At 44.2% G+C, this 16,451-nt stretch overlaps 1 long non-coding RNA gene across 1 annotated transcript in view; it reads left to right on the top strand.

Moving 5' to 3' along the window:
• The window catches only part of LOC140253356 (uncharacterized), a 121,896-nt gene extending 105,657 nt beyond the window's left edge, over positions 1–16,239 (top strand). The window contains exons 3-4 of the long non-coding RNA XR_011903832.1: positions 5,474–5,549; positions 16,159–16,239. This is a non-coding gene — a long non-coding RNA (uncharacterized lncRNA). The remainder of the gene's footprint in view (positions 1–5,473; positions 5,550–16,158) is intronic.
• The last annotated feature ends 212 nt before the right edge of the window (positions 16,240–16,451 follow it).

The following is a 16,451-nucleotide window of genomic DNA, read 5'->3' as shown; positions in this document are numbered from 1 at the left end:
CAAAATCAATAAATGCAGTATTATATCTTAATCTTCAGCCACAAACAAGCATTCCAGTGCACTCACAGGTCTCTCATCTTATTTACAAGAGGAGCTCCAGAGACATTTTTATTTCTTGGACATTGATATGTGCAGTGGGTGTCCCACCAAAGCCACTGATTTAGTTGTTTCATTGGTTAAACTGCTTTGTAAATAGGAAAAACAAAATCTTCCTTTACCCCACCAATGCCTTACAAAGTTGCTCAGGAAAATTTGTAATGCATGAGGCAGCAGCAGTCCCATATTAACTTACAGACTCCAGACATTATGCAACCTGAAACTTTCCTAATTATACTGTCCTCAACAATTCCTGCCCACATTTTCACATTCTCACACTCTTACAAGTGTGTACAAAATCTAGGGTGATTTAACCTTTATCAAAATGGAATGCTTGATTTTTAATCATTTAGGGGAAAAAAAAAAAAAATTGTTTCTGACTTTAGCAAGGCAATTCATCCAAACCCAGCTTTGACATTCAGACACCTGGAGAAGGGGCAAGGGGGTCTGATGATGGTGGACACCTTGCTGAAAACCACACTTATCCACCGCTGGACAAAAGTCAAGATAAGGACAGGGGTTCACTCAACAGTGATCAGCAAATGCATCTTCAGAAGTCAGTTAGAATTTTGCTCAAGAGAACACTGTTGGCTTGCTCAACTTGGATGCTCCAAGTGCAAGTATGCAACTGTATGAACTGAAATGTCTGCCTCCTGAATCAGTCCACTAAAAATGTCTTTCCTTTTAATACAGCTTTGTTGATTAGCACCAGTCTCTGGCAGAATGTTGTCCTAAATCTGCCGTAGTTATTCACGATAAGGAGAGCTCCCAACATATTAGACTATGCTGCTTCTCTTTTTCTTCCCTGCCATTAGATGTAGAGCAAGAGGAAGAAGTGAAGAAGGAGAAGTATTGGAAAAGACTGCCCAGGGAAGTGATGGAGTCACTGTCTCTGGAGGTGTTCAGGAAATGTGGAGATATGACACTGAGGGATGTGGTTCGAAGGGGAATATTGGCGGGGGTGGGTTGGGGTTGGACTTGGTGATCTTATTGGTCTTTTCCATCCTTAATGATTCTATGATTCTATGAAGAGGATGGGTAAGGCTTTTCTGTACTGATCAGGCAGACCGGAAGTATTATTTCTTATTAAGTTTTGCAGCTGCTCTGAGACTTCTAACTTCTAACCTAAGCTGGTTCTGCATTGCCTGTCATAGGACAAGCTAAACTTCAGTTTAAGCGGACTCTTCTTGCAGGAAGCTGAGCTGGCAATGGGTTTCCACAGATGGAAACTGGAATACTTCATGGTCCATGAGCTGTGACATATTTGAGTGAACTGGTTCCTACTGGTTCTCCTGCTGCTGCCTCTAAATCATCTACTTGCCTGCTGTAACTTAGTTGTCCTTCAGTTGAAGACATCTGCCCCTCTATTCTGTCTTTACCTTCATCTCACCATCATCTGTTGGAAGTTATTATCTTTTTTTGTGCTGCTGTCTCAACAGCCTGGGTGGTTATTTTCAGTTCATTGCTAACCAATCTAGAGGGGCAGCAGGAGAGTGGTTGAAGATAGTAAGTTGTCCAGCTGGCTCAGTTGCTTTTGGAAGATTTGTGATCAAGCTGTAAATAGAACCATTTCCTGAGCTTTTCTTCCCAGGCTTTATCTTGTTTATTCATGTGAATGGTACCTGGGGAATAGCTGCGTCTGGCCTTGTTTTTAATTTGCCTGTATTTCAGCAACGTCATGTCATTACATTGGTGCAATACCAGATTTGGAGGGAATTCATCTGGATGACCTGTTCTTGATAGCCCTATAACTATGGCCAGATGGAGCGTGAGCCGCCTGTAGCCACACACTGCATATTGAGGAGCATGCATTAGCAAGTACAGCTGAGATGTCAGAGCTCTCATCACAGCACATTTGATAGATGCTTTTTCAACACAAAGCATGATCCAGAGCCATCAGCCGAAAAGGTACAGGATCTTTCTTGGTGGTCTCTGATACTGTGGGCATGTGAGAGGCTCTGTTCAGTGTGAGAATGCACTGGGGGGCACCAGGTTGCTTCACGGCAAGCAGAGATGCAAACATAACCCATACACAGCAGCGGGTGCAATGTGCCTACAACCTGTTCACAGGATTTCCACTCTCCTCACTTGTCCTTACTCAGTTAGTGTGGCTTTGTAAAGCTGCATTTGCCTGTGCTGTTCCCTGTGTCACCCATGACACTGTAGCAGGCAGCAACACTTAATAACACACAGTGCTAAGCTATCGGCTTTGTTAGCATCTTTCCCGCAAAGATCTTAAAACACTTAAAATGGGGAAATGATTCTCTGTTTTTACCAAAGGACTATGTAGAGCCAAAGGATAAAGTGATCTTCACAGGAACACTTTCAAACCGAGCTTCCTGACTGCTTTTCCAAGATCTGTTAAAGAATAGCGCTTTCATCCATCAGCCCTGACCAGCTCTGATCCTTGTGGCCAATAAACTTTTTTCCAGTTTTCTTCTTCATGCAGAACCAAGAACCCTTCACTTCAGAACTGGGGAGGGCACTGTCCTAACTTGTGACTACCTCTGAACCCCTCTATATCACCATCAGCCTCAGGCTAACTCACTTCAGGAAATCTGAGTGTGAAGGGGAGTGTGAAGCTTCACCAACTGTTTAGCTGGGGCAATCCAAAAAGCCTAAGTAAAGTTTCTGTCTGATTTTTTACTGTAGGAGGCAAGTGGGATGCTTGGGGCTGCCAAAGGGCTCACCAGCACCAGGGAGCACTCCTGAGGTCAGAAACTCAGGGTTGGGAATGGGCTGGCTGTTGTCCACATGAGCTGAGAAATGAGGTAGCCTCTGGGCACCTTGTTTTCTGTTTCATTACCACATGTGACTTAGAGCAATTAAAAATAAATAATAATTTTAAAAACTTGTTTTTTTTCATCCCTGTTTAACAAATAAGGGAAGAATGAGTCCCACAGCATGGAGGAGGAGGTGGGTTTAGCTGATGCTCAGCCACTCTAGCAGTGCATTTAGCTCAATGTTTCTCACAGCTTTACGTGAGCTCCAGTGCCTGAAGCTCTCCCACAGCTGGGCCCATCACTGCATCATGTCCCAGGTGATTGTAGCACGAAACTTAACTTTCTAGGATTAAACTTCAGGATTTCCCTGCTCCTAAGCGAGTTCCAGCTCTCCGGAGTTAACGGCATCTTGGCCAGATCCTGCTTTCAATTACATGCAGATGTAAAAGGCAGGGTAAACGCAGTACTCTGCTATTTCCCCCAGGCCAAGCTGCTCTGTGCAAAGCTGGACCTTCCCACCTCCTGGGAGGTCGGAGGGAACCCCCCACAACAGCAGGAGTGTCCCGCTCCCTGATGGCACCTTGGGACATAATGCGCCTCCATGCTGTCTGTCTCCTCTGTGGCCGGGAAAGGGTTTGGATGCGATTCATTCATTGCAATCAAAACCCAACAAGTACTGGAAGAAAGTTCAAATGTATGTGAAATAACTTGTCCAAAAAGCTGGCAAAGGCAGCTTATTTTTCCTGTCTTACAAGAAGTTATGCAATCAAGTGATTAATTACCCGTGGCACGGTCTGAGGGGTGAAAGATTAATATTCCTGGAGACTGCTGCTGTTGACCTTGTGTTATACCCGGGATGGGAATAGCCCAAGCTTCCCAGCAGAATAAACCTTGCCCAATGGCGAGACTATCTTCTCCATAGTTGAGTGAAGAGGTTAAAGTTTTATTTTTCTTCCCAATTCTGTCCCTCCGGCAGGAAATGGTACCATCAAAAGACTCCCACCCATCTCCTGGATAAAAAGGAAGTTCAAGTCTTTTATAATTGAAGGGCTCTGCCTAATGCAGCCTCAGCCGTGTGGTGGGAGCCCAGCCTTGGACTCATGCACTGGTGGGAAATGACTGAGACACGGTGCGTGTGCTAACCAGTGAGATGCGAGCTGCAAAACTATCTCAGCTGGTTGCAGTTAGCCCCGGGGGGCGAACCTCAAATTCAATCACAATTTCAAATGATGGTTCTTGCCTGCTCATTAGTGCACAATGTAATATTATTTCTTTCCCGGGGAAAGAACCATTTCCTGGGATGTGACAGAATTATTAATTCTGCATGCGGTTGCAGCACTCATTCATTCTGCTCATCATGCAGAGCTGAGGGGTACCACATTTCTGCAGCACGGGAGGACGTGCCTTTTCAGGCGCTGAATGCATTGCTCACCCTACCTTTTTTAATGCAAGTCTATGTGCAGCAATCGGTTTCTGTCAAAAGTCCTGCACCAATTTACTGTCAATAATGTTATAGATCAATATATGTATAGATGTAATGTAATAGATCAAAATATGTTTATGTGATATCTTACTTAAAAGGTTGCTTTTCAGTAGTTTTTGACTTTTCTAAGTGTTCACTATAAGAAGAGCTTGCTTTCCAAGGGAAGGGTGTGGAAAGCTTTTCAGTCATTTTAGTCAGTGAAAGTGTGAGTATTAAATTGTAGCTTTCTCTTCATTTAAAAGCTTGCCCACTGTTATTTAGCTTCTCTACCATCCTTTTGAGCATATCTTAGCATATCCTACCCTTCATGGCTGACTTTGCTGTTTGAAATACTCTTTTAAAGAAAAAAAGAAGGGAAAAAAAGAAAAGGAAAAAAGGTCATTATTCAATTTTAAGCTATATGAAGAGGGAGTAGAAGAAAGAGTATGTGCAATTTTTCTTTCTCAAGTAGTGGTTTCCATCAAAGCAGCTTGGCATGTGAAAGCTCCTAATGAAGGGGAGAACCAAACGAAAGAAAGGAAACCAGGAAAAACAGGATGGGGGATGAGGGGTTACTTCATGTGCAATAAATAAAACCTCCTGTAATCTTTGGTCTTGTGAAAAGGTCAGTAGTGCTAGTGCCAAATAACTCCTCACAGCAGGAATGCCGGACAGCAGTGAGGCTGCCAGGGCCAGTGGGTGCCTCTCTGCTATAATGAATGGGAAGAACAAGACAGACAAAATGTGAGATGTTGAATGGGAGCTGAGTGGGGTGGTTGCTCAGGGCTTGGGAATGGTCTGTCTTAAATGCTCTTGAAAGTTCTCCAGAAGACCTCTGTTTAAAGTGCAGCTCACAGCTCCTCATGTAGTTCATTGATGATATTGGTCATATGACTTAAGTCTGAGACTGACTTGGAAGAGCTTTGCACCTTGTTTGCTCTTGGATCTCTAGTCACAGTCTCGGGTTCAGTATAGGTGAGGCTGGAAGACACCTCATGAGATCATATATTCCAACTTCTGGGTTCAATCCAGATTGAATCATGTAGGACCATGTCCAGTTGGGTTTTGACTATCTCTAAGACTGGAGACTCCACACCTTTCTGTGCAACTTTTGTCATTGTTCAACCACCTTCACAGCAAAACAAAGAAAAAGATTTTTTTAGTATTTAAATGGAATTTCTCTTCTTTCCAGTTGTGCCCACCACCTGCCATCCTGTCATTGGACATCACTGGGAAGATCCTGACTCCATCTTTCCTTCTCCAGTAAGGTATTTATGTATAGTGGTAAGACCATCCCTAAGCCTTTTCTTCTCTGGGATGAACAGCCTCAGCTGTCATCCTCTCCTCACACCAGATACTGCAATCCCTTAATCATCTTTCTGAGTCTTTGCTGAACTCGTTCCAGCACATTTATGCTATGTATTGAGGCAACCAGAACTGTACCTAGATCTCCAGTGCTGAGTGAGGACAGCGACAGGATCACCTCCCTCAATCCTTCCTATTAGCCCAGGATGCTCTTGGCCTTCTTTGTCATAAGGACATTTTGCTGGCTTACAATTAGCTCATTGCCCACCAGGAACCCAAGGTCTTTTTCTGTAAAGCAACTCTGTAGTCAGCCAATTGGCTCCCAGCTCCTAGCGGTGCTCTGGAGTTATTCCTACCCATTTCATTGCCCTTTGAACTTTATGAGGTTTGATGTATGGATTTGACCCATATCTCCATATGCTAAGGTCCCTCTGAGTTGGAACCACAGCCATCTGCTCTTTTAACTTTTCCTCCCAGTGTTGTATCACAAGCAAACTTGCTGAGGGTGTCGTCATACCCATCATCCAAGTTATTAATGAAGATGTCAAACACTGCTGGCCCCAGTATTAACTCCTGGGGTGCACCACTAGTGAATGGGCTCCAGATGGGCTTCATGCTACTGATCACAACCACTTGAGCTCAGTAGTTCGGCTAGCTTTTGAGCCACCTCACTGTCCATTTATGTCATCTATGTTTCATCAGTTTGTCTGTGAGGATGTTACGGCAGACAGCACTGAAAGCCTTGTTAAAAATGGCATAAACAACATTCTCTGCTACCCCCTCATGCACCAAGGCAATCATCTCATTGTGGAAGGCTGTCATGATGGTCAGACCTGATTTTAGCATATCAAGTTTACCAGAGTGCGAGGTTTTGAGAAATCGGAGAAAGGGAGCCACACCTCATCTCCCTCTGGCCTTGGTTTTCATAATAGTTGGGGGGAAATCAGAGTTTGAGCTTTTGTTGTAACTAAGAATGCCTGTCTCCCTTCTGGGGACTTATGTATGTAAGGCAGAATTTACTGTAAAAGCTTAGTTACATGTGCTAGAATTTTTGACTCTGCTTTGGCATGAACTAAGAAAAAGAATAATCATTTAAAAATAAACCTAGCTATTGTATTTAACCTTGGCCCGTGCAGCCAGTGATATTCTGTGAGACGTTCCAGCTATCCACAGATTCTTTTCACCAAAGCTTCCCTTCAGGAAACAAAATAAATTAATGATACAAACAGGAAGCAGCTGTCTTTTCCTAAATAATAATTAAAATGGGGTCCCCTTAGAGGTAGGGGGGGGGGGGGGGTGTAGAGGAATAAAGAGGAGGGAAAAGACCTGAAAAATTGTCGGTTTAACTTTGACCAGCCTTCAGAGGACATGCTTAGAATAGCAACACAAGCTGCGAGGCTGGGAGGACTTACTTTCTTATGAGCCATTTTTGGATTTAAAGAAAAAAAAATTAGAAAAAAAAAAAAAAAAAGGAAAGGAAAGGTCTTTGAGAGGGGCAGATGAGCGAGACAAAGGAATTTTGCTCTCTCAAGGCACACTGGCTCTCCTCTTTCAGTAGTATTCATATGGAAAGAAACATTAATCATCATAATCATTGATGCTGTTCTTCAGTGGCTTTCATCTGCTATCAGCAATCACTAGGAAATTCCAGGGTGTTCCTGACACAGTTCTTTGAAATTCCTCTTTAGGAAGGAAGGAGGACAAGAGGGCTGGAAGCTCAGCTCCTTCCAGCATCAGAGAGGCAGTGACAGTGAGGGTAGCACCAGGCAGAGGATTCTGCTGTGCTCCATACTATGTTGGGGCACCCTAGAGGTGGAGGGACCTTTCCCCCAAGGTCTTAGCACCACAGCCTGCGGGTGACCACAAAAATGTCTTGGACTCCAGCACAGAAACCAGGGGAGATAACAAAGGCAGCCAAAACCGCACTCAGCACAAGTGCTGGGCCTTTTTATCTTCTGTGATAACTGTCTGAAGCAGTAAGTTGATACAGTCTGATGGTGTATTTCTTAGCAGCATGAAATCACGTTTTACTACAAACCACAATTTTGAGTTTACCATCTCTGAGGAGAAAGTGCCAAGACGTAAATGTATGGCATGGCCCTGAGAAGACTGGAGATGCTTCTTCAGTGAGTGCTTTGCCATTTGTTTGCATTGCCCTTACCTGTGGCACTAGGTGATAGATGCTGCTGGTCATAACATGAGCAGCGTAACGGAAGCTTTTTATGAGTGCAGTTGGAGAACCTACACAAAAGGCACTGGTGAGGCACTGGAGCAGGTTTCCCAGAGAGATGGTAGATGCCCCATCCCTGGAGACACCCAAGGTCAGGCAGGATGGGGCTCTGATGGGTCTAGTGCAGGTTTTCCTTGCAGTTCCCATTGCAGGGGAATTGGACTAGATGGCCTTTAAGGGTCCCTTCCAACTCAAATGATCCTGTGATTCTATGATAAATCTGTGCCATGAGGCCTGATGAATTAGCTAATGCCACCTTCCAAATACAGGGCTGGTGTGATAAACAAGTTTTGTGTTTAATATGTAGGATTTCAAGACTCTGCTTGGCAGGAATATAGCCTTTTGTCAGCTGCCAAATGTACTACTGAGCTACTGAATGTGGTAGGGATTTGCACGTGAAAAAGGAGATGGTAGAAAAATTGGCAACAAGCCTTGAAATCATCACAAATATTGGTTTCTGTTCCCTTCAAGGTGTGGAAACTCCAGGAGGACCTTATGGCAGACACCATTGTCTGAGAATCAAAGTTTTATACCAATTCTGACAGAATTTTCTAGAACTGATGGTTTTTAAGATAGGAAGACAATAAGGCATCTGGATCTGAGAAAGATTTTGACAGGGTTCCTTTTCTCTGTCCTCAGTGTCCCTATTACCTTTCTTTCACAGCCCTATATGTGTAGCACTAGAGGGGCAGTGTTCATCCAGTGGTAAAAATGTGAAGGCTTCTTTTAACAACACAGGGCTTGGAAGTTTCAGAAAGTTCAGACAGGGCTGTCTGAGACACTTAGCAACCTTCACCAGGTCACAGACTTTTTCCACAGAAAGTTTTATCTTAAGTTTCCCTTAGATAAGGATGCTGTCTTGACAGTCACCATGGAAATTCCTGTCTGTGTCCTCTGTGTGAGAGGGAAACATGTTATGGGTCTCTGGTGGAAAAGGAAACATTGCCATACGAGGAATTTGCAATGTGTGTGAATTCCCACTGGAAGCACAGTTCTCTCCTTGGCTCTATTTGTCTGTTGTCACCCATGATCTCTGCTGTAATATCCACCACTAAATAAGATGATGCAGTCTGCCTCTTTTCTGCCACGAGATGCACTGAAATAGTAACAGCAGGGTGTTCTCCTTCCCATGGTCAGAAAACGGTCAGTAGAACTCATGAATTCTGGGCAAGTACAGCTCTTAAAACAGAAAACTTCAAGAGCAATGAAAGGAGTTAATACTTCTCCAGTGCCACAGAAACACCTTATGCCCCAAGAACCAAAGTAGAGAGCAGTGTAGATGTCACCTTTGGTTCTGCATGTACTTGCTGCACTACATGGAGCAAAGCCAGCAGCTGATGTGCATGACTTTGCAGGGTCTAGCCTTGCTGAAATGCAATATCATTAGACATCCACCACTTAGCATGCCTTATCTTCCCAAATGAAGATGTTACAGTAGTAAAATTTGGAGAAAATCAGTTAAAATTGACATTTAAACTAGCAAAGCACAAAAGAAGGGGGAAAGAAAGGAAACATATGTCTTTTGAGGCTTATTGGCTCCCGACAGTACATGTGCCCTCATTTTTAGTTCAAACTAAATTAATCTATTAAGGTACAGGAAACCTAATTTCATATCCAGCTCTTCTTGGGCAGACACTGGAATACCAAAAAAGGCAGCTAGGTCTTTATCACAATGCACAATTCAGGGGAAGTAAGAGGTATTATTCATGAGGGTGTGACGTGATGGCCGTGCTGATTCACTCTTGCACTCCAAAGCCCTCCCAGTATTTCCTAAGCCTTGCAGCACTTGGAGCCACATTTACAAGGATCCTTATTTGGTGAAGAGGGCTACATGTTTAGGCCAGCCCTTTTCCCTCCCTGCCACAAGTTATTGTTTTAGAAATGGTTCATAGAGGTGTTTTTCATGTGTGTTTGTATTCTTTTTTAATTTTTTTATTATTATTATTATTATTATTTTAGATTAAGCTCCCTGTGGCTAAGAATAGCTTCTGTGATTATGTGAGCAGCAGCAAAATGTAAAAAGAGTGTGAACAATGTGAATGTCACTGGAGGCAAAAATCCCACTCCACCCGTCGCGACACAGTCCACTTTGATATGTCTCCGGGTGGCTCTTGGCTAATTTTGTATCTTCCTCAGTGGGATTCCCAGTTGATGTGACAAAAGGGAGAGCAAAGTGAGAGCAGTCATTTTGCATCAAGTAATTCCTCTAGTACTGCAAACATGCTGATAATCAGAGACTGCCAACCCCAGAGGGCATTGACCAAGCTGGATGTTTTGTTCCATAACAGATGGCTTGCTATGAAGTGTACCAAGTCTTCAACTGATGGATTCTCAGGAGGTAGCTCCTGGTGTAGCCATGCATGCTTTGCTCTCTAACTGCTTGGAGAGGGCAAGATAATGGAGCTCTAAATAATGTTGGGTTTTTATGTTGTTGGTGGTGGTGGGTTTTTTTTGTTTGTTTGTTTTTTCCCCAAACTATCTCTCAGGGGGCCCTGGCATCCCAATAGCTCTTGGTTCTCAGCAGTTTCTCAGAGTCAGAGTGGGAGACCCAGGACAGGAGGCTTCAAAAGACCAGCTAGAAGGATATGAAGAGAAAGCTAAAACAGGCCGCTCAGTTGTTATTTGGAGACTCATCATTAAATGCCACTTTTCAGGGAATAGAGAGCTGAGAATAGCTCAAACTCTTGAAACTGCAAATAAACCTTTTAAAACAGATCCCAGGTAGGATGAATTAAATCTTACACGCTTGAGTTTGCTGGGAAGCTGTAGTGGAAATGCTAAGTCATGGCCTCAACTGGTGATTAAGCACCTGGTGGGAAGGCAATGCTAACCTAGGGGAGCTCAGCTGAATGCAATGCACCGGAGTGACTGGAGGGGGTGGAGCCAGGATCCACCCCTTCCCAGACCTCATTTAAGGGTTGTCAGTGGCTGTCTGAAGACTTCTAAAGGTAAGTAGCTTCATTTCTTTGTTTATATGTGGCAATCTGGGAAACTGTCACCTTCGACCTCTTATTGGTTCAATAGGTCCTGGCAAACTTTCATACAGTGTTCTTTCTGTTCCTTTGTGAGCATTTGTGGATCCCACTTGACACAAACTTTGCAATGTTCAATGTTGCTGCTCTCATTTCTAGTACACTGGAGGCGGTATTCACCTCCATACACAGTTCCCTGGTCATAATCCACCAATTCATTTAGGCAAGTTGAAGCAAGGGGTGTCTAGTGGGTGAGGGTGCATGAAGGTGGTGACCTTTTGGAGCTGATCGTATAAGAACAGGATAAAATCATCCTTTATGAATATAAAGTTTGTCATGGTTTTGCAATTTTGTTATTTTGCTATCAGTATTCCACATCATAACATCATGTTAAGCATAGATAATTTTGACGAATGTGCTGCTCACAGAAAGATGCATAAGGATATGAAAACAGCTTTATCATGTCAGACCAAAGGTCCATCTAACCTAACATCAAGTCCTCAACCGAGCTCACAAGTCAAAGCCTAGGGAGGAGTAAGAACAATGGCAAATGTGTACAGTACTTCCCCTCACTGCCCCCCCCCCCCAGCCTCCAACTATTTTCAGCTCAGGAACTTCCTGAGCCAGATATGCTTTCTGTGTTTTCAGTAACTCTCAGTAGGCTTCTCTGCAGTGTACTCATCTTAAATCCCTGTAAGTATCTCATATCCACCACATCCCTTGGTAAGAAGACCCCCAGCTCTTCTACCTGTTGCACTTGTTGCACTAAGGGCCATCTCTCTTTATTGGATTTTCAGCTTGAGTCCTAGTTTTAATAATGCTGCCCATTCTTGCACAGGAAGGATCAGCACAACCTGTTCCATCCTGCTCCATGCATCACAAGCCTGGAGGCCTCTTTCGTGTACCTCCCAGTCGTTTCTTCTGTACCCTAAAGATACAGAAGATGTTCTACATGGTAAGAAACTGAGCTGCAGGACAGATCTTATGGAGAACTTGTGCTATTTTTGCCCATGGCCTTGCTCACCCTCAGACTCCAAAGGGTCTTGTTGCATCTTGTAGTTATGAATGAAAGCCTCCAGCTTGCTGAGAGCCCGAGTTCCAGCTCTAATGCTGCAAGCAGCATGCTTTGGCAGAGCTATAGGGATATAAATAATAGCCTACACTCCAGTCTCAGGGAGGAACTGTTCCTAACCATGCCGTACTTGCACAAGCCATTCCTGGAAGCCTCTTCACTTTTCCATCCTCACTTGCACCTTCCTAACTTTGCCAGTAACCCATACTCGCAGCTTCATTTCCAGGGGTCTTGTGAGGTTATTCATGTCTACAACCTGCTTTTTGTAAGCAAACTTGTGAAGGCTTTGGCAGCAGCCAGCACTTTAGCCCTTTTTTCTCATCGTATTGGCTTGTAAATCCCTTCTAAGTACCCAAAGAAACCAGGAACTTGCCACCTGCCCAAGTCTTGCTGAGTACCTACTGGAAGCATTGCGTGCTCACTACTGGCTGTGTGTCACTGTGACCTCTGAGAGCACCATCCAAAATAACTTCATGCATGCATGAGAAAGAAAGGAAGGATGCATTTTATGTAAATGTAGTCAGAAAGTCTGCAAGACAAATTGCTTGAAGTGGTTTGAAAGATAAAGAAAAATGACTCACTTCCAGAAGGAACTATTTCTGCTGGGCTGAGAGGAGTATTGTATCTTAGACAGGTACGTGGTTGCCATTACAAAAGGTGAGTTTTTCTTGCCATGTGGATGGACTGGAGGTTGACTGGTTCAATATACTGTCCAATGGCCATGCAGGTGAGGTATGCTTTCTAACACTGAGAGAACTCTGCAGCTGGAGGATTTATCAGTTTACCTGCATTGTGGTTTTACACACAGCTTTTGCAAGAAGTACTACTATGTTCTCAACATAACATGAACCTGTGAGGCACATGTTCCCAGGAAAGCAGGAATCACCCAAATGATTTGGAGTAACAGTATATTTATTTAAACAGTCTGCTTGTCATGAAGCAAATGGGCAGCAGTGTAGAGGATGGAATGACAGTGGCCAGCACAGGCAGCCTTGTCCCAGCGAGTACCAGCAGAAATTTCCTCTACCCCCCTGGCCATCGGCTCCTCCAACACTGATGGTTCACTGATGTTTGCCAATACTTCCCCGCAAATGCAGCTATTTGTGCCCTTATTCAACAGGCAGACAGCAGTCACTTCTTCTTCCCCTAACCTCTTGCAGACAATTTCATTGAGTTAATCTACGGCTGTTGACAATATCAGGTTACCCAGGCTCCTACCAAAAACAGGTTGTGGCCCATTTCTGAGAGACAAGCTATCATTCATCACAGCTTTCATTACAGCACTCCTGACTTTTCTAAAGCCCTGCTCCCTTCTCCATCCATGGAGGATAGGAATGCAGTTTCACGCGGAAACCACCTTTCCCTTTTAAGCGAGTGCATTTCTGAGAGGCTTTGGTATTTCCCATCTCTTGATACTACATTTTTTCCACTGACTCCGCAAGCAGTGCCAGGAGCTTCAGCGAGTGCCTAAATCCATCAGCACACCAGGAAGCATAGGAAGCCAAACACCAAAGCTTCCCATCCCATGTGCAGCCGAGGGGTCAGAGCCACTCTGCCCTGCGGCGCGACGACCCATTACTGTCATCCCCTCGTTGCCAGGACAGGAAGGCGCTCTCAGCCCGGCTCCGGCGCCCCAAGCCCTCCCCAGGCCACCTCTTCCTCTGAAGACATGCCGCAGATGCCGGGGCTGGTGGCCGGGTGGCACAAAGCCTGCATTGTCCGCGCTCGCTGCCCGGAGAGGCGATCTAATTGTCTTCCCCTGCTCACAGCAACAATTTGCTGGCAGCGAGGCTTGTGTCATTATATAACTGGAGATAGCCTGACTTGTAAACAGATCTCCAGAGCATGTCTGTCTTGCCTTATTTTGGATAAACAATAAGTTCCAGGCTGGCTGATGATACCTTGGTGCTGTTTGCAAGGGCACATAAAACAGTGGCAGGGGTGAACAAAGCTTTTGCAGGGGGCAGTTTCTCAGGGCATCACCTTCTTGTTCTCATTGATAGGAAGTCAGTCAGGCAATTCCAGGAAACCTGGGGCTTTGACAATCAACCTTGAGATTTTGTGGCTCCTTTAGCACTGTTTGATTTCTATGCTTGTATTTGTGAGTTTTCCTTTCCCTCTTCTCATTTCCTATCACTATTCTATGCTACCTGGGAAGGGCAAAAGCCATCCTCTTCTATTCCCATCCATGAGAGAACAATTCCATGCATAACTTATAAGACAGTGAGGGACTGCCTACTCACAGAGGATGATGTTCAGTCTGCTTCCTCCTCTCTTTTGGAGGCAAACCCTACCAGAGAAACCAAAGCCTGTACCCTATTGGCCAAACTTTCACTTAAACAAAGGGAGAGATGCCCAAAGATGTCTTCTGCCAGTGCTTGTTGGAACTGAAGCCAAAGTTGTCACATCATCATAGTCATCATTTCATAGGCATGGGCTGATGGTTGGACTAGGTGATCTTATGGTCTTTCCAACCTTTATGACTTTATTATCTGTGCTCCTCAAGCTCCTTGGCAACCCCTAGGGATGCTCTGCTCCTGAGTTTGTAGAGAAGAAACTACTCTCTTTTTTTGGCTTTCACCTTTTATGCTTGAACACATGGTGATACCAACAGACATGGATTCTAGTCTAGAGAGCTGCTTGCCACTGACTGCAAGGGACAATTTAATCTTCATGTTAACTTTAATGCTGGTCTTCCTAGATAGTTGTTTTGCTGCCTGAGCTTGAAGCAGCAAGTGAGGAAGGGAAGTCAAAAGGAGAAATTAAGTCCCTGGACTGGAATTTCAACCCTCTCTGATTTTGCTCTACGAAGACTGAACAGGCTTAGAGGAAAGGGCTGCTCAGGCCTGGCCAGAGCCTTCCTGAGGGCAGGTGTCTGCGGTGCTACCCTTCCTGGAGAAGGATTAAATCTGAATATCCCAGCATCAAAAACAGGCTATTTGTGTCTTTAAGGACATCCCCTTACTGCCGTTCCTCTGCTCCCAATATTAAGTTTGCCTTTCCTCTCTCTTCTCTTTGCTTTTCCTGGGCCTCTGAAGCTCTGGACACTGCGTCCCTCCCACAGAAAAAGGGTAGAAAAATACTGTGAGGTTGCAGCTCTATTCTGGCTTGGCAGCTGCTGGCTCTGCGCGTCCATCTTCCTCCACTACTCTCTCCCCCACTGTTAGATTCAATTTCATAAATAAATACCCCACGTATTGACGTCATTATAGGCCTTGAGAAATAATACTCCTGCCGCTTTCTTTGCTAAGCACGAGGAACAGAGGAGAGAGGGAGGAGGAACAGAAGCAACAACGTCTTGGAAGATGAAGACTTAATATTCTCCTAATCGCCTCCCTCCCTTTGCAGCTATGCCCCAGCTGTGAAGAATACAAAGATTACCATTATCAGCATGCCCTTGTGGCTTGAGAAAGGATAATCGAGTATCAAAAATTCCTATTACAGATGATTTTCTTTAGGAGAGAGGATGATGGGGACATAATCTGTCCTAGAAGCTGGAAGAATACCCTCAATGGTCCCTGTGCTCCTGTCATGAAATTACGAAATCTGTATCCAAAATGTGCTTACAGTTCATGTTTCTGTGTCTATGACACCAGTGATGTTTCCAGCCATGTCTCATTGAAAATCTCTTTCCCTCACTTCATTACTGGAGGTCAAGTGGCTGCTTCATAGACTAAGCTGTGACAAGTCAAAGCCAAGACCACTGAGTTTGTGCATTTTTTTTTTCCCCCAGTTCTAACATTCCACTGCAGTACTCCTCAAAACTATGGAATAAGTTGCATTTGTATTGGTTTATTTTGATAGAAGAATAAAAGATTCCCTTCTCTGTGTCCTTTCTCTTTGCCAAGCAAGAACCTAGCTGGCTGGAAACCTTAGCTTTCAGATCAGTGTTGGCAGATACCAGGAGAAGGCAGGGAAAGAGGATCTTGCAGGGCTCTCTGTAAAAGCTGGCATGATTTTGAAGAGCAAAGCATTCCTTGGGATGCATACAGCTGGGAGTGCAGCAGCAAAGCGGGGAGAGAAAAGACACCAGATGTGAAAGGTTCTTATAGCTGATTTGCTTTATTGATAATGTATTACAAACGGAAAGTACAATAGGTGCACAACCTGGGTAGTGTGCATCTTGCCTGTTGCTGAGTGCAGACAAGTGACACTGTCAGTGATGCATCAGTGCCTTTCCCAGGCTTCCTCACAGCCATATAAAACATCAGTGGACAACCATATATACAAAATAATAATAATAACAATAATAATAATAATAAACAAACACAGTTCTTCTCTTTGTTTCGTGCAACTAGGTACATCACCAAAGAAAAAGAGCTTTTCAGAGCAGAAGGATGAAATGGATGAAGCTTTGAGGGAACAAGGAAGCAAAGAAATCAGTCTGTAGGTTCAGTCTATCCTGACAGCATTGGCACTACTCGTTGAACACTAAGAAAACAGCTCAGCTGCTTTCTGGATTTAAAAATGAAAGCTGATCTCAGAAATAACATAGAAGAATGGGAAAAGAAGAAAAGTACATAATTAGTATTTTTTTTTCCTTCCCCCAAATCTCCCCATATCCAGAATAAGCCAAGACAGTGATTTACAC

The sequence above is a fragment of the Excalfactoria chinensis genome, chromosome 5 (assembly GCF_039878825.1).
Source record: "Excalfactoria chinensis isolate bCotChi1 chromosome 5, bCotChi1.hap2, whole genome shotgun sequence".
In the NCBI taxonomy this organism is placed as follows: Eukaryota; Metazoa; Chordata; class Aves; order Galliformes; family Phasianidae; genus Excalfactoria; species Excalfactoria chinensis.
This window is presented reverse-complemented; position numbering and strand designations above follow the sequence as displayed.